The 19,790-nt window shown below is 38.9% G+C and overlaps 2 long non-coding RNA genes across 2 annotated transcripts; both read left to right on the forward strand.

Annotated features, from left to right (window-relative positions):
• LOC121688475 lies at positions 1-16,581 on the forward strand. The gene is made up of 3 exons (XR_006024595.1): positions 1-908; positions 1,101-1,106; positions 16,571-16,581. It is a non-coding gene; the product is annotated as an uncharacterized LOC121688475 (long non-coding RNA).
• LOC121688466 lies at positions 9,226-12,582 on the forward strand. Its single transcript, XR_006024586.1, has 3 exons — positions 9,226-9,538; positions 10,910-11,033; positions 11,393-12,582. It is a non-coding gene; the product is annotated as an uncharacterized LOC121688466 (long non-coding RNA).
• Positions 16,582-19,790: the final 3,209 nt, after the last annotated feature.

Genomic DNA, 19,790 nt, shown 5'->3' on the forward strand with positions numbered 1-19,790 from the left:
TTTCTCTTAAAGAACTCATTCGAAAGACTTGAGATTAGAGTTAAATTAGCTTTCAAAGACCTAGGACCTGATCAGCCCGACATTAACATCGTCCAACAAACAAAGGACAAGGGTCGGTCATTTAATCGGACATTTTCACGTTTGTGGTATGATAAGAAGCCCTGGCTCTCTGGTTGTCCTGAACGCAATAAATGTTCTGTTTTCCATGCCTGCTTTTCCGATCTTCTGGGGGACAAGGGGATGTTTGGAGTAGTGCAGGTGTGTGTGACATGAAACATTTTTCAGAGAAGGCAAAAAACATGAGGCTAGTAGGTCACATCTGAGTTGTGCTATGAAATTAGCCATGCTGGGGAAAGCTAATATTGCAGCATAACTCGATGAGGGCTACAGTGTAAGTGTACGAAATCACAACAAAGAAGTGGGAACATTCTTTCCAATGTGATAACCTGCATACGTTCTGTGGTGCGTTTGAGCTAGCGCTTAGGGGGCACGACGAGACTGAAGCACCTAGCAATCCTGGTATTTTCAGAGGTCTTGTGGATCTGGTTGCATTGTTAGAAAGTATAATGCACAAACACTTAGAAACTGTGACCGTGTTCAAATGTACTTCCAAGACCATTCAAAATGAGTTACTGGATTGCATGTTGGATGTAATGCAGGATCATATCATAACTGATTTGAAAAATGCGGAGTTCTTCTCTGTGCAAACAGACGAGACTACAGACGTGTCCACCCACTGCCAAATAGTTGTAGTGTTTCGCTACATAGACTCTGCTAACACTGTGCAAGAACGATTTTTCTGTTTTAAATCCATTGATGGATGTACCCTAATTCACATTTTGTACATTGCTATGCACATCAATTGAACCTGGTGATGGAAAAGGCTGCGTCAGCAGCATCCTCAGTGCGTGTCTTCTTCTCAGATCTTGGTGGTTTCTCCGCTTTTTTCACAAGATCTCCAAAAAGAACTGCAGTATTAGATGGGATAGTGGGGAGACGGCTGCCGCGTTCATCGCAAACACTGCATGAAGTGTGATTTTCGTCAGTATGCGGCACTGTAGATTGTCGTGGAAGTTCAGGTTAATGGCTGTTCGCGGCAGTTTGCAGTCAACTGCCATGAATTGTCAGAAATTGACGTGGGCCTTGCTTGGCAGTCGTCCGCCCATGACCCCCCAACTCCTAATTCTAGGGGAGGCTTTAACATGTAAATGAAAATGCTGTGAGCTATACAAATGCAAATCAGGGTAGCAGGAGGAGTGAACTGTGCATGCTGGCATGACTGTGGCCTTTGGTCTTGCTTAAACAACTCCCAGTAATACGCTCAACAGGCAGAAATGATGCTGGGTATGACATGTCTGTTCCCTGCAAGCTCCAATAATGTAACCTGACTTAAAACAGTCGATAGAGTTTAGATTCAGATTTTCCCTTCACACCAACACAATGAGAATTTCAAAGGCAAATATATAAATGATTGTCTTTATCACTATCTTTATTCAACAAAAATATATGCAAAACGGCTCCCCGAGCGCCGCCATTGTAGCAGGCAGCTCACTGCGCCGGGATTAGTGTGTGCTTCACCTCACTGTGTGTACACTGTGTGTGTTTCACTAATTCACCGATTGGGTTAAATGCAGAGACCAAATTTCCCTCACGGGATCAAAAAAGTATATATACTTATACTTCATTGGCCTGATTGAGTTTCGATTTATGGAGCTCACAAGCCAACGGAGAGTTGCTAGACTAGCCCTGGCAGCAAGGGGCGCGTCTAGATTTTTTAGGCTACCACAGCAGGGTCACTTCAATAAACCACTAAGTCCAACCGTTACGCCCCCACGCCAGCAGGGGAGACACTTCCTCTAGTGAGCAGTGGTTGCACTGTGGTCGCGCTTCCACCAGAACAGCTGATAGGATAAACAGGGGCGCAGCTACCGATTTTTGAGGGGTATGCAACAACAATATTGGCGCCCCCCCCCCCCTCAAAAAAAACACAAACAACTAAAGCAAAACAAAAGGCCAATAATTACAGTGTACAAAATGCACTGTACTGTTCTTCCTAGGCTTCTTTTTACAGTGCATAGGTGGATAGTTTAAATGGTTAAATTATTTAGGTAGATAGTTGACGATAACTGACAGTTAGAATGGCTCTAATGTTTGCTAACAGTTATGCTAACTATATTATCAAAGATAATAATGTTAACCAAGTTACTTAACTTAGTTAACTTAGCTAATGTTTTCATTTTTAGTAGTTATGCTAACTAGTATTATGTTAACCATGTGACTTAGCTAACCTAGCTAATCATTTTTAGTAGGTATGCTAACTATGCTAACTAGCATGCTAACATGTTAAGTATGCTTACCATGTGACTTAGCTAACTTAGCTAATCGTTTTTAGTAGGTATGCTAACTATTGTAACTAGCACGCTAACATGCTAACTATGTTAACCATGTTACTTAGCTAACTTAGCTAATCATTTTTAGCAGTTTTGCTAAAAAAGCTAACAATGCTAACATGCTAACTATGCTAACCATGCCAACTAGCTACAGTGGGTAGGAGTCATAGTTGATGACAAGTAATAGTTACAATGGCTGAACAGTTAAAAAGTTCAGTAGTTTAAAGGGTTAAATTGTTTAACAGTGAAATATTGTAGTGAGGACTTTTATTTTGAAACAGTTTTTGGCAGAGGAAGCAGTTGAACAGGATGTGTAGTCTTAATAGGGCCAGTTTGTATGCTTAAAGCCTGAGACTGGCAGTTGATCCAGGTGGCCCGAACACCTGCCATAGGATTCTAATTGCTTAACCGCCGTATTGTGATGTCATAATCATAATGTTAAGTCAATGGGGAAATTTTGATTAGTTTTTAATTAATAGTTTAAAAAGTATAAAAGTTACAAAGCTGAAAAATACATAGCACCCATGTCCTAAGTAAGACCTACATAACATAGTTTGAATGAAGTTTCTACGTTAAACGGTTGAAGCTGCATTAAATGCGTTAGCGGAAGAATAAGAATAAGAAGCCTAGGAAGAACAGTACAGTGCATTTTCATGCACTGTAATAATAAAATGCCTTGGAATAACAGTACAGTGCATTTTCATGCACTGTAATAATAAAATGCCTAGGAAGAACAGTACAGTGCATTTTCATGCACTGTAATAATAAAATGCCTTGGAATAACAGTACAGTGCATTTTCATGCACTGTAATTAGAATCCTAGGCCAGGTGTTCCGGCCACTTGCATCAACTGTCAGTTTCTCAGGCTTTAAGCATACAGTCTCATTCTCTTAATAAGACTACACATCTTGTTCAACTGTTTCCTCTGTCCACAACATAATTTAACCATTTAAACTATCCACCTATCTAACTGTTCAGTCATTCCAACTATATTAAACCTCATTTACCTAGCAAATCATTTAACCTTTTAAACTATCCACCTATTTAACTGTTCAGTCATTCCAACTATATTAAACCTCATCTACCTAGTTCAGTCATTCCAACTATATTAAACCTCATCTACCTAGCAAATAATTTAACCTTTTAAACTATCCACCTATTTAACTGTTCAGTCATTCCAACTATATTAAACCTCATCTACCTTTCAAATAATTTAACCATTTAAACTATCCACCTATTTAACTGTTCAGGCATTCCAACTACATTAAACCTCACCTACCTCGCAAATAATTAACCATTTAAACCAGTGTTTTTCAACCTATTCACTTTTGACACTTAAAATGTCCCACGGCACACTAACATCCTGTGTGAAGAAAAAATAAACATACCATAGCCTAAAATTTAAAATAATACACAGATATGGCTTTATTATGGCTTCTATGCAAGACCTGCTCAATAAAACAAGCGCCCTCTGTTTCATTTGTAGGTGACTATATCTATAATTTAATTGTTGTTATGAACTGGAAATGTGATGATTCTGTGAATACTGGATATGGGGGCCCAGTTGTACAATGCCTGCATACCACAAATAGTGCAATCATACAATCAATGAGGGCATGTGGTTATAAATTCTTTGATGCAACAGTTGCTTTTCTGGACCAGTGAGTGGCATTTGGGTAATTTTCTGCGGCACACCTGATGATCTCTCACGGCACACTAGTGTGCCCCGGCACAGTGGTTGAAAAACACTGATTTAAACTATCCACCTATTTAACTGTTTAGTCATTCCAACTATTAAACCTCATCTACCTAGCAACCAATATAGCAACCAAGTCAAATACCCTAGTAACAGCCTAGCAACCACTTCCACAGTTACAACCTAGCAACCAATGAGTTTAACCTAGCAACCAGCATAGCAACCACCACAACTAACCTAGCAACAGCCTAGAAACCACCTCAAGTACCCTAGCAACAGACTAGCAACCATGTCAAATACCCTAGCAACAGCCTAGCAACCACTTATACAGTTACAACCTAGCAACCAACATAGCAACCAATGAGTTTAACCTAGCAACCAGCATAGCAACCACCACAACTGACCTAGCAACAGCCTAGCAACCACCTCAAGTACCCTAGCAACAGCATAGCAACCATGTCAAATACCCTAGCAACATTCTAGCAACCACTTCCACAGTTACAACCTAGCAACCAATATAGCAACCAATGAGTTTAACCTAGCAACCAGCATAGCAACCATCACAAGTACCCTAGCAACAGCATAACAACCACCATAACTACCCTAGCAACAGCCTAGCAATCATGTCAAATACCCTAGCAACAGCCTAGTAACCATGTCAAATATCCTAGCAACAGCCTAGCAACCATGTCAAATACCCTAGCAACAGCCTAGCAACCACCACAACTTCAACCTAGCAACCACCATAGCAACCAAAAGGATTACCGAAGCAACCAGCATAGCAACCACTTAATTTGGCATAATAACCAACATATGTACCCTAGCAACACTATTGTAACTATATCTGCATTATTTGTTTTTACTCTGTATGATATTTTACATCACATTTTTTGCATTTTCATGCACTGCATTTCCTTCAGGAAATGCTTTTCTAGTTACAGTGCATGAAAATGCACTGTACTGTTCTTCCTAGGCTTCTTCTTATTACAGTGCATGAAAATGCACTGTACTGTTCTTCCTAGGCTTCTTCTTATTCTTCTTCTAACGCATTTAATGCAGCTTCAACCGTTTAACGTAGAAACTTCATTCAAACTATGTTACGTAGGTCTTACTTAGGACATGGGTGCTATGTATTTTTCAGCTTTGTAACTTTTATACTTTTTAAACTATTAATTAAAAACTGTTCAAAATTTCCCCATAGACTTAACATGGGCTGATGACATCACAATAGAGCCGTTAAGCAATTAGAATCCTATGGCAGGTGTTCAGGCCACCTGGACCAACTGCCAGTCTCAGGCTTTAAGCATACAAACTGGCCCTATTAAGACTACACATCCTGTTCAACTGCTTCCTCTGCCAAAAACTGTTTCAAAATAAAAGTCCTCACTATAATATTTTACTGTTAAACAATTTAACCCTTTAAACTAGTTAGCATGCTAGCATGTTAGCATGCTAGTTAGCATAGTTAACATTTAAACTATCCACCTATTTAACTGTTCAGTCATTCCAACTATATTAAACCTCATCTACTTAGCAACCAATATAGTTTGTTTTTACTCTGTATGATATTTTACATCATATTTTTGCATTTTCATGCACTGTATTTCCTTCAGGAAATGCTTTTCTAGTTATTTTTCTTCTTCTAACGCAGTTAATGCAGCTTCAACCGTTTAACGTAGAAACTTCATTCAAACTATGTTGCGTAGGTCTTACTTAGGACATGGCTGCTATGTATTTTTCAGCTTTGTAACTTTTATACTTTTTAAACTATTAATTAAAAACTAATCAAAATTTCCCCATTGACTTAACATTATGATTATGACATCACAATACGGCCGTTAAGCAATTAGAATCCTATGGCAGGTGTTCGGGCCACCTGGATCAACTGCCAGTCTCAGGCTTTAAGCATACAAACTGGCCCTATTAAGACTACACATCCTGTTCAACTGCTTCCTCTGCCAAAAACTGTTTCAAAATAAAAGTCATCACTACAATATTTCACTGTTAAACAATTCAACCCTTTAAACTACTGAACTTTTTAACTGTTCAGCCATTGTAACTGTTACTTGTCATCAACTATGACTCCTACCCACTGTAGCTAGTTAGCTAAGTTAGCTAAGTCACATGGTTAGCATAGTTAGCATGCTAGCATGTTAGCATGCTAGTTAGCATTTTTAGCAAAACTACTAAAAATGATTAGCTAAGTTAGCTAAGGCATATGGTTAGCGTAGTTAGCATGCTAGCATGTTAGCATGCTAGTTAGCATTTTTAGCAAAACTGCTTAAAATGATGAGCTAAGTCAGCTAAGTAACATTGTTAGCATGTTAGTTAGCATAGTTAGCATAACTGCTAAAAATGATTAACTAAGTTAGCTAAGTCACATGGTTAGCATACTTAGCATTTTAACATTGTTAGCATGCTAGTTAGCATAGTAACTTGGTTAGCATTATTATCTTTGTTAATATAGTTAGCATAACTGCTAGCAAACATTAGAGCCATTCCAAGTGTCAGTTATCGTCAACTATCTACCTAAATAATTTAACCATTTAAACTATCCACTCATTTAACTGTTCAGTCATTCCAACTATATTAAACCTCATCTACCTAGCAACCAATATAGTTTGTTTTTACTCTGTATGATATTTTACATCATATTTTTGCATTTTCATGCACTGTATTTCCTTCAGGAAATGCTTTTCTAGTTCTTCTTCTTATTCTTCTTCTTCTAACGTAGTTAATGCAGCTTTGTAACTTTTATACTTTTTAAACTATTAATTAAAAACTACTCAAAATTTCCCCATAGACTTAACATTGGCTGATGACATCATAATAGAGCACTTAAGCAATTAGAATCCTGGGCCAGGTGTTCCGGCCACCTGCATCAACTGTCAGTTTTTTTAGGCATACAGTCTCATTCTCTTAATAAGACTAGGCTACACATCTTGTTCAACTGTTTCCTCTGTCCACAACATAATTTAACCATTTAAACTATCCACCTATTTAACTGTTCAGTCATTACAACTATATTAAACCTCATTTACCTAGCAAATCATTTAACCATTTAAACTATCCACCTATTTAACTGTTCAGTCATTCCAACTATATTAAACCTCATCTACCTAGTTCAGTCATTCCAACTATATTAAACCTCATCTACCTAGCAAATAATTTAACCTTTTAAACTATCCACCTATTTAACTGTTCAGTCATTCCAACTATATTAAACCTCATCTACCTAGCAAATAATTTAACCTTTTAACCTATCCATCTATTTAACTGTTCAGTCATTCCAACTATATTAAACCTCATCTATCTAGTTCAGTCATTCCAACTATATTAAACCTCTTCTACCTAGCAAATAATTTAACCTTTTAAACTATCCACCTATTTAACTGTTCAGTCATTCCAACTATATTAAACCTCATTTACCTAGCAAATCATTTAACCATTTAAACTATCCACCTATTTAACTGTTCAGTCATTCCAACTATATTAAACCTCATCTACCCAGTTCAGCCATACCAACTATATTAAACCTCATCTACCTAGCAAATAATTTAACCATTTAAACTATCCACCTATTTAACTGTTCAGTCATTCCAACTATATTAAACCTCATCTACCTAGTTCAGTCATTCCAACTATATTAAACCTCATCTACCTAGTTCAGTCATTCCAACTATATTAAACCTCATCTACCTAGCAAATAATTTAACCTTTTAAACTATCCATCTATTTAACTGTTCAGTCATTCCAACTATATTAAACCTCATCTACCTAGCAAATAATTTAACCTTTTTAACTATCCACCTATTTAACTGTTCAGTCATTCCAACTATATTAAACCTCATCTACCCAGTTCAGTCATACCAACTATATTAAACCTCATCTACCTAGCAAATAATTTAACCATTTAAACTATCCACCTATTTAACTGTTCAGGCATTCCAACTGCATTAAACCTCATCTACCTCGCAAATAATTTAACCATTTAAACCAATGTTTTTCAACCTTTTCACTTTTGACACTTAAAATGTCCCACGGCACACTAACATCCTGTGTGAAGAAAAAATAAACATACCATAGCCTAAAATTTTAAATAATACACAGATACAGCCTTATTATGGCTTCTATGTAAGACCTGCTCAATAAAACAAGCGTCCCTAGTTTCATTTGTAGGTGACTATATCTATAATTTAATTGTTGTTATGAACTGGATATGTGATGATTCTGTGAATACTGGATATGGGGGCCCCGTTGTACAATGCCTGCATACCACAAATAGTGCAATCATACAATCAATGAGAGCATGTGGTTATAAATTCTTTGATGCAACAGTTGCTTTTCTGGACCAGTGAGGGACATTTGGGTAATTTTCTGCGGCACTTCACATCTTTTACTATTTCCTTTTTGTGTTGGAACATAGTGTCAATGGGCACATTCAAGATGAACTCATTTGACTGACAAGATCTGCCAGTTCGGGCGGCTGTAGACAGCTTGATAAAGTCAGATAGGCTAATGTCGTATTCGCCCTATCTACCCCTACAATTCTTAAACAACACTTTAATCATAAGTAGGCCTATAACAATATGTTAATTTCCAAAATGTCTGCTGGAGTGTTTAAAGTTGGCATCAAGTGCTCTGCTTCAGCCCTCTCTAGTCACATTTTGCTCTGCTTCAGCCCTCTCTAGTCACATTCATTATGCATTTATTACATCAAGACTTGTCTATTCTACCTCACTTTATTTTGGTTCGCCCAACTCTATAGCGATTACAAATGGTTCATAATGCTGCTGCTAGATTACTCACTGGAACTAAGAAGTGTGATCACACTTTTTTCCTTAGCCTTTAATATTCTCTGATAATGTTCAGTGTTTCCCATACATTGACTTATTTGTGGCGGCCCACCACAATATCAACATTGACCACCACACAATGATTTTCCAGGTTGTACTAAATTGTGCTTAAATCTGTGGGAACACTGATGTTCCTTGTTTATTTTAACTGCCCAGCCTTCAATTTGATTTGATTATTGTATAATACACTAGGCCTCTATAATTTTCTTTTTGTCTATTTAAACTACCATCATTTTGATTGATGACAATTGTTTTATTTTATTTTACTTTATTTTAATCCCAATATTATTGATATTATTATTGTTGTTTATTTTTTTTACCATTTTGTTTATTTTGTTTACTTTGGATCAACTCTGTTGTGCATTAAGTGACCTGACTTGACCAAACCTACCCATGCTCTTCAGTCAATGACGTCGCTCAGTCTCGCGCTTGACAGCTTGAATCGGAATCCCTCGTCTACGACTAGAACTACTCCAGCCTCATTCTTGTTGTACTGCTAGAACCTGAGCTGACTGAGTGTCTCGTTGCCTCTGTCAAGTTTGGAGCCCCAAAAACTTCGCCCTGAACTTAACGGGACTTTTCACATTACCACACACGTAAGTTTTAGTCTCTTAACGTTAACAGAATAGGTATTTTGGTAAGTTAAGGTTAACAGCGTTCTTTGTATCGATAGCTTAAATGAGCCTGGTACGCGACTAGCTAACGTTAACGTTAACGACCACGTTAATTACTCTAATCTTATCACTTTTATTCTACGTATATGTTGTCAAAAACAATGTTTAGGAATTGTTTCCGACAATTGGTAGGGTAGTACCATAACGTTAGCTGACTCAACGTCTGTCATTTGGAAATGATCGAGACGTAGGACTTCTATATCGATAAGTTACATTGCAAGCTATCTAAAGTTTGGCTGCTAACGTGGCTAACTAACGTTATGCCTAGCTATCATTTACTTCAAATAGACATGTACTTTGTGTGACATTTATTATCACATAAACAACGTCTATGAATTATGTCCGACAATTGGTCGGGTAACGTTATAGCTAGTTGACTAGTGAAGTCTGCCGTTTGGAAATTATGGAAACGTAGTTAGAATCCCTTGGGGGTCAATAAAGTATCTAGAATATCTAGCAATGCTATCTATCTATCGAATACATTGCTCGCTAACGTTACGTTGTCTTGGAATGAAGTTAGCAAGTTAGAAGTTGGCAGCCAACTAACAGGTCTAGCCATTATCTAGCCTACTTTAACTAGACATGTACTTTGTGTGACATTCATTATGACTTTTATTCGACGTATGTGTTGTGAAAAACAACGTATATTAACTATGCCCCACAGTTGGTCAGGTAGTAGTATAGTTGACTCGTGAAGTCTGACATTTGGAAACTATCAATAGTTTATGCTAAAACACTGCAGCAACACAGAAAGATCAGGGCCACAACGCAAAACCGCAAACGAAATTAAGGCGTTAACGTTAACGCCTCTCCACAGAGAAACAATTGACCAACGCGGAAGCGTTTGACAGTATGCCTTGAACTAGGACGTTAAGGTTACATGACCTAAGGCCGCCTAGATGTTGCCAACATGCCTGTAATATGAACCTCCATAGGCATATGGGTAATGAACAACAGGGTGATCTAACACAAAAATCTACCCTGAATCCAATGCTATCACATATTTTCTAACTTTATGGTGGCGGAAAAATAATAGACCTATCTAGAAAATCTCAGCCTATCAACATACTGGCCCAATGCTTTTCTGATTATAATGTTACAGCAAACAAACTTATTTCTAAGTGTGCCCCTAATATTTGTGTCGAGTACATGTCATGTTATTTAACCTAAAGGTACTACTTGGTCACACAGATGAGAGGTTGTGCCGCATTTTGTTAATTTAACATAATTGTGTTGCATTGTAATGTTATAGCAGTGGTCACGGTTTCACACAATTTTCTTTATTCAAAACAGAAAGCAATTGTCTTTTTAAAGACTTCCACCATCTCCACCTTCCCTTGTGCTGCGCTAGGCTTTGCCACAGAAATACTCCCAAGACTCCCATCTCCCATCCCTTGCTGTGCTACAGACTTTTCAGGTATGTCATTTTAATTATTTTTACTGCTAGACCAGCTATGCTGCTTGCTTACACTTTTTTGGTTACTTTTCTTTTTATTAATAGTAACCATCATATCACATAACCATAACAATCAACCATCACATAATCTAATGTTCAGCTGCTTACAAAATCTGCTCCTGCTCTGCATAATATACTGCTGTGCTGAATTTTGTATTAGTTTTCTTTGCTCACTTCACTTAATTCATCCTACATCACTAAAACCAACCTGATGCTGAAATTGATAGAACCGAGAAAGCAACAATGTTGCCGTGTGTGTTGCTGCTTATTTTTGGAAGTGTTTAACGTGTGTTTTTTTTCCTTCTTTGTTTGCCTTTTAGGCTTGTTCCAGACCAGCCCTGTCAGAGTGGTGTCTGCGTGTCACTTGTGACACTGCCTGTCATCGTCTGCACACCCTGCACTACACTGCACTGCAATCATATACAACAGAACCCACTAACGCCTACCTGCAAACATATCTACTACAAGAACCAAACACTTGCTGAGAACATATCTGACTGCACATGCTATACTCTGAACCCTTTTGATTGAAACCGCCTTTGAGATTGAAACCGCCTTTGATATTGAAACTGCCTTTGATATTGAAACCGCCTTTGAGATTGAAACCGCCTTTGAAACTGAATCCTTTTCTGAATACTACTCTGCATCATATTGAGACTGAATATCACTCTAAACCAGCAAACCCACTCTAAACATACCTGCAGACATATTTCATACATAATTGACCACTTTCTGATCACACATACCTTGCTACTATACTCTGTACCATTTTGAGACTGAAACCTCCTTTGAATTCTGAACCATTTTGAGACTGAAACCTCCTTTGAATCCTATTCGGAACCATTTTGAGACTGAAACCGCCTTTGAACTCTGAACCATTTTGAGACTGAAACATCCTTTGAATCCTATTTGGAACCATTTTGAGACTGAAACCTCCTTTAAATTCTGAACCATTTTGAGACTGAAACCCCCTTTGAATCATATTCTGAACCATTTTGAAACTGAATCATTTTCTGAATACTACTTTGAATGATATTGAGACTCTGAACCAACAGAACATAACATACAAACATATTTCCTACAAGAATTTACCACTTTCTGACAGCACATACTCTGAACTATATAAAGACTCTGAACCATACTGAGAACTACCTGTGAACTATTCACATACAGAACTATTACTGTGAGCTGTACAAACCTGTGAAACATTTATATATTTCAATAATACCTGTCAAAGTTGTCTTTGCTGTTATACCTACTTTTAGACCTGGGCTGTGCTGCAAGACTGAATCTGAGCTGTGTGAGGACTTCGAAATTCCATCCTAGTTCAGCATAAAACTGATCATCTCAAGAGCTTCCTCTCATTCTTCATCAGCGTCATAAAGTGTTACCTCTACCTAGCAGTTCCAGTGCCATATTCAGAATTGCCACTGATAAACAAAATACGCATTAAGATAACATTGAGGATAATTTCAGAATTTAATCAATAATTAAACTAAAGTAAATATTGTGTGTGAAGGTGAAAGGTGAATTTTGTTTTAATTCTTTGCTTACCAAAATTTCATTTTTGGGCCCACTATTTATTGTAATAAACCACTGAAATAAATACTAGTGTTTGGATATTGAGTTAATTAACATTCAATCTCATCTAACTGTTTTTGTATACTCAGATTAAGTTGATTAAGTAACCTGTGAGTAGAACAGTAAGTGCTATTGTATAATCTGATAAACAATAATTTGTACAACCCATATTAGACTTAACTAAACTTGACCAGTAGACTATATTAAGCGAAGATTGTAGCATTTTGAAACATGCCAAGGAAAGGCCGTCGCTCAGAGGCTCAAAAGAGACGTTGGCGTAAGTTGGACCTCTCTGAAGTTGAACCACATCAGAGTGACTTGAATGAGAGAGAACAGGTAAATGAGTTAACTAGTGTTTTCCACATGAACATGGAGCAAAGAGCCATCACATGTGTTCAAGCAACTCATAGCCAACGTGATGTAAGGTATGGGAACAACAGTAACAAGCAGTGCACCTGCAATTCCCTGGTATTTCTGGCAACTCTCCATTACAGAACTGAGCTCAACAGTGATGATCTTGACTACGTTTTGCAAAAAGGTAACTTGATGTACAGTGAAGCACTGGTAAGGTTGAGCGTGAGAGGCAATGAAGCACCCGACCACTTGGCTCTTGATGAATTACCTGATAGTGTTGAAATCTATGGACAGATGCATCATATTGAAAAGTGCCCGTCACGGTATGGTTATCTAAGGCAAGATGGACCTGATGGTGTGGACTTCCTACAGCTCTCTGAAAGACTGCATTGTTTGTCAAATGATATAAAGTTTGCACTGCTAACTGTAGGTAGCTCAACAATAGCTTTGTTTAAATATGATGATAAATATGGAGTTTTTGATCCACATTCAAGAACACCTCATGGATTTCCAGCAAACAATGGCACTGCTGTGATGTTGACCTTTGTCAGCTTGAGTGACGTGATTGATCATCTGCTTGCATTCTGGACATTACTTGAATCATCTGATGAATGGGTTTATGAGTTAATGCCAGTGTTATTTACATCTGAGTGTAATAATGAACAAGAGAGCCACACTGACAATGTGCAACCTGCTCGGACTGCTGAGTTCCCAGCTCCAGCCATTTCTGAGAATTCACTTAATAAATGTGATAAGAATCACAGGCGCAGAAAAGCTGCCAAAGCACAAAAGGATATGTCCTGCAGTGAGAACAACAGAATCAGACAGCGAAAATATTATGAACAGAATAGAATGAAAAAAATTGAATATGAAAGAAAGAGGTATGCACACTGCATTCAAGACAATAAGAAATCGTACCTCAGAGACTGTTACATGAATGAGAGTTTTAGATTGAGGAAACAGGCTTACATGCAGAAACATTATGCAAATGATCCAACCTATCGTTCAAGAAAGAAGTTGACCATGAAACAGCACTATGCAAATGATCCAACCTATCGTTCAAGACAGAGGTTGACCATGAAACATCATTATGCAAATGATCCAATCTATAGTTCAAGAAAGAAGTTGACCATGAAACGTCACTATGCAAATGATCCAACCTATAGTTCAAGAAAGAAGTTGACCATGAAACATCACTATGCAAATGATCCAACCTATCGTTCAAGAAAGAAGTTGACCATGAAACATCACTATGCAAATGATCCTAAATACGGGCAGAAAACAAAGGAAACCTTCACTGACAGATACAGAAATGACCCTTTATTCAGGCATTATCGTTCTCTACAAAAAAAGAAAAACACAGGTGTGGGCCTAAATAACAGAATGATTCACAAAATGCATTGTACTTTGCATATACAGCGTAAATATCGTAATCTTACACGCCTGTCTGGATTTCAATCTGAGCAAGAGGTTGAACAACAGTCAACACCAACAGAAAGCACCATTTTGCATGATGCCATCACATCTTTTCGAATGGATGTACAGAACGGCCCTACTTTTGTTTGCACAGTGTGTCACAGAGCTTTGTTTTATAATCAGGTAAAAGAGTGCAATCATGAATGTTATAAAAAGAATCGAGTCATGGTTGATCGATGCTTAACAGGCAAATATGTAGGCCTACATACATGCAGCGAGCAGTGCAGTGCACTTGAATCATGTTGTGCACCAGATGAAAGAACAGAGTGGATTTGTTACAGCTGTGATGAAAACTTGAAGATGGGGAAAATGCCGGCCATTGCTGTAAACAATATGTTAGAGCTATCACCAATTCCTCCAGAGCTCAGTAATCTTAATATACTTGAAAGGCACATCATAGCACGGTACATACCATTTGCAAAAATAATCAGTCTTCCTAAAGGCCAGCAGAAATTAATACATGGTGGAATTGTCTGTGTAGCTTCAGAGATTGAGGCAACGGTCAACGCTTTGCCTAGACCCAGCAGCCAGTCACAGCTTTTGAAAGTGAAGTTGAAAAGAAGAATGAACTATACAGGGCATTACCAGTTCCAAACTGTAGACATGACCAAAGTATTACGTGCTTTATCAAAACTGAAAGAGATGCATTCAGAGTATAAGGACATAACCATAACTAATGAAACACAAGCTTCTGGGGATGGAATAAATAGCTTGGCAGATGAAAATGACATCAGTGCTGCAGGAGAGGTTGATCTAATGGAGACTGATGCAGTGGATGAGTTTGACATTACTGACCCAGGACATTCAGAAATAAATAGTGCAGGCAATCAGTCTAATAATGAAACCCATGAGTTACATGATAACCAGGATACACTTGACACTGAGCAGGACACAAGTCAGCAAAATGGTGGATGCTCAATAGATTCATGCTTACAGCCAGCTGATATTGCACAGGAAATGATAACATTTGGTGAAGGTATATTCACTGTGGCACCAGCTGAAGGAAACAGACCAGTGAGTTTTTTCAGAGTTCCTAAACTAGAGGCAATGGCTTTCCCTGTGCAGTTCCCCACTGGAATGAACACTTTGGATGAAACACAAAGACCAATGAAATTATCACCAAGCAGATATTTCAATGCACGTCTCTTTTGTGTTGACAATCGTTTTGCTCTCGACTCCAATTATATTTTTTTCGCACAATTTATCACAGAAATGCATTTAGCAAAGTCTTCTATGTCTATTCAACTGCGTAAAGGAAAACCTATGACCAGAGATGGACGCAAAATCACTGCAAGAATGCTCCAAGACAAACGTGAAGTGGAAAAACTGGTACGCAACAGAGATGCCACTCGATTCATGCAGCCTTTGAGAGGAACACCTGCCTACTGGGAAAAACCCCTCAGAGACCTCTTTGCAATGCTTCGCCAGCTGGGTACCCCAACATTCTTCTGTACATTTAGTGCTGCTGAAATGAGATGGCCAGAGGTAATACAAACAATAAAGGCACAGCAAGGAGAGCAGGTTGACTTTTCTGAGCTCGATTGGGCATCAAAATGTGAGATTCTACGTAGCAACCCTGTCACCACCATGCGCATGTTTGACAAGCGTGTTGATGCACTTCTCAGACACCTACTTTTGTCACCAGCACAGCCCATCGGTGAGGTCATTGACTACTTTTTTCCGAGTGGAGTATCAAGCTAGAGGTTCGCCTCATATACATATGTTGGTTTGGTGTAACAACGCACCTGTATTTGAGGAGGACCCAGATGAGAAAGTGTGTGAATTTGTGGACAAGTACATAACATGTCAGCTGCCTGACCCAAATACAGACCCTGAGCTTTTCAAAATAGTGACAGAGGTGCAAACCCACAGCAAAAGGCACTCCAAGTCATGTAAGAAAGGAAATAAGCATTGTCGGTTTGGATTTCCGAAACAGCCTGTCGACAGCACATTTATAACACGCCCAATGCCAGCAGAGCTCACGGACGAATCTGACAATGAATCTGATCATGACCGCTCTTCCATGTCACCTGAAGACGCCAAAACTAAGCTGAGGCCTTTATGGGAATTGCTGAATAATCCAACAGCATCATTTGAAAGCATCCCACAGCTACTTGCCCAATGCAACTTAGGCTATGAGGAATACCTAAACTGTGTCAGTTCATTAACAACGTCCAGTGTGCTAGTAATGAAACGTCAACCAAAGGACTGCTGGATTAATGGCTATAATGAACATTTGTTAAGGGCCTGGAATGCAAACATTGATATTCAGTTCATCCTGAACCCTTATTCCTGTCTGATGTACATCTTGTCATACATTTCCAAAGATGAACATGAGATGAGTGAGTATTTGAAAAGAGTTGTCTCTGATACTTCTCAATCCAATACCTCTGACTGTGAGGAAATGAAACAAATCATGCAAGCATACTCCAAAAACAGAGAGGTTAGTGTTCAAGAGGCTGTTGCACGAGTCTGTAGCTTGAAACTGAAGTCTTGCTCTCGAAACGTGATATTTATACCCACTGATGACAATGCTTTGAAAATGAGCGTCCCTTTAAGGTACCTGAATGACAGAATCCCTGATTCAGAGAATGTTTGGATGTCCGGAATGGCAGACAAATACAAAAACAGACCAGATACACCAGAGTTTGCGACAATGTTTATGGCAGAGTTTGCTTCCACTTATAGAGTTGTGTATGGAAGGCAGAAACAAGGAAAAAAGGTTTTGCCACTTCAAAATGAAATGGGCTTCATTCAGAAGCGAACGAAAGGAAAGCCTGCCATTATCAGATACGCCCGATTTTCTGAGCAAAAAGCTCCAGAGAAATTCTATGGCACATTGCTCAAAGTGTACCTCCCTTATCGTTCAGATTCACAGCTGAAACCCAGAGGTTTTCCAACATATGAGTCATTTTACACATCGGGTTCTATACGTCTTCCTGGAAGAGACTATAATGACAGAGTAGTTTCTGTTGTCAAGGAGAACAGGTCACAATTTGAAAAGAACAGTGATGCAATAGAGAAAGCTATTGAGAACATAGAAGAAAATGGACCTATGGAGGATGCATGGACAACACTTGCACCTGAGACAGAGCTTCTTCGGCTTGAGTGCATTTCTGAGCGTGAGGAAATAAATCCAGACGAAATGAATGAACGGGATGACATTCCTGAATATAGCTCAAGGACCACAGACAGAGGAAGTGCAGCACCAATGTTTGAGGCTCCTCAAATAGACCCTACTGTAGTCCGTAACATGTATCAAAATCTAAATCAAACGCAGGCATCTATATTCTATACAGTGCGTAAGTGGTGCATGAGACGAGTGTGTGGACAGAGTGCCGATCAGTTTTTTTACTTTGTCACTGGTGGAGCTGGAACTGGCAAATCTCACCTTATCAAATGCATCTACACAGAGGCATCAAAGATACTCCGCAAGTTACCCCGCATCACAGAGGAAAGAGACATGTCCATGCCCACTGTCCTTCTTACAGCATTTACCGGCACAGCAGCTTTTAACATATCTGGCAAGACACTGCATTCTGTCCTGAAACTGCCAAGAAGCCTTAAACCACCTTACCAGTGCCTTGGAAACCGTCTAGATGAAGTGAGAGCAACCTTGTCCAATGTTGAAATAATTGTCATTGATGAAGTGTCCATGATTTCAAAATCACTCTTTGCATATGTCAATTGGAGACTGCAAGAAATCAAAGGCAGCAAGAAACCCTTTGGCGGAGTCTCAATCCTGGCCTGTGGTGATTTCAACCAGATAAGTCCCCCTGGTAAAGCCAAACCTCTCTGTGTGTTTGAGGATCATGTTCTTGATATCTGGAAAGATCGATTCCAAGTAGTCACTCTCACAGAAATCATGCGCCAGAAAGATGATGTGCCATTTGCTGAGCTGCTCAACAGGATAAGGGTGAAACGCAAAGGAGAGGCATTATCTGAAGCAGACAGAGCTCTACTTGGCCAGGCCATATGTCAAGTTGAATGTCCCAAATACATTCTGCATGTTTTTGCTACAAATAAACAAGTAAACCAACACAATGCAAACACAATATCTGCTCTATACTCTGAACTGGTCAACATTGATGCACATGACTATAAGAAAGATCTACAAACTGGTCGGATGGAAAGGCAGAGAGCACCTTTTGAAGGACGTAAAGGGGATTTACCAGACAGACTACAAGTTGCTAACGGTGCCCGTGTGATGCTCATGAGAAACATAGATGTGGAAGATGGACTGGTGAATGGTTCATTTGGAAAGATTGGTAAAATTGTTTATCACGACCAAGATGGCAGATCACTTGTAAAAATGCTTGGTGTTGAATTGGACAGTCCCAATGCAGGGCAAAGACATCGCAATAAAGGACCAGAAGGACCGGACAATTTGGTGTACATTGAAAGAGTAGAGGAACCTCTTAGTAAAAAGGGTGTGGTTCGTCACCAATTTCCAATTACTCTAGCCTTTGGTTGTACCATACACAAATGTCAAGGCATGACGACAGTTTCTGCAGTGGTCTCGTTGCAGCGCATATTTGAACCTGGTATGGCATACGTTGCTCTCAGCAGAACGACCTCACTACATGGTCTACGCATAGTTGATTTTGATGAAAACCAAATATATGCTGATCCAGAAGTCACGGTTTCTGTGGACAGTATGCAAAAAGTTGACTTTGGAAACGCCATGCCCCTTCTTCACTGCCTCCCCACTCTGAGATCACCATCTTTAACACTGGTCCATCACAACACTGAAGGACTGTCAGCCCACATCGATGACGTGAAGAGACATCATGAACTGTGCCTCGCAGATATTTTGTGCTTTACTGAAACACACCTTTTTGGCACATTTGTCCCAGAAAATATCCAATTGGAGAACTATCAAATGTATAAGCGCAATAGACATGTGTCATACACTACTCTTTCACATTTTGCACAGAAAAATGGTGGGGGAGTTGCTATGTTTGTAAAAAGCCATGTTCTAGCCTATCACGTGCCATACATACAGGGTGTGACTGATCTCGAATTCCTGGTATTGAAAGTTGTTGCTCCAGTTCCACTATTAATTGCAGTGATTTACAGACCGCCGGATTACAACACAAACCTATTTTTGCCAAATCTCTGCCATCTACTGGAGTCTTTACATGTTATTGCTGATAGTCCAGTTATAGTCTGTGGGGATTTTAATGAGGACATGTTGACCAATGGAAGGAAGCCAATCTATGAGTTGTTCCAGTCAAAAGGATTCACAAATCTCATTACTACCTCCACCACTGAGAAGAACACATTGTTGGATAACATCTTCATCTC

Source organism: Alosa sapidissima, chromosome 17 (assembly GCF_018492685.1).
Source record: "Alosa sapidissima isolate fAloSap1 chromosome 17, fAloSap1.pri, whole genome shotgun sequence".
Taxonomy (NCBI): domain Eukaryota; kingdom Metazoa; phylum Chordata; class Actinopteri; order Clupeiformes; family Clupeidae; genus Alosa; species Alosa sapidissima.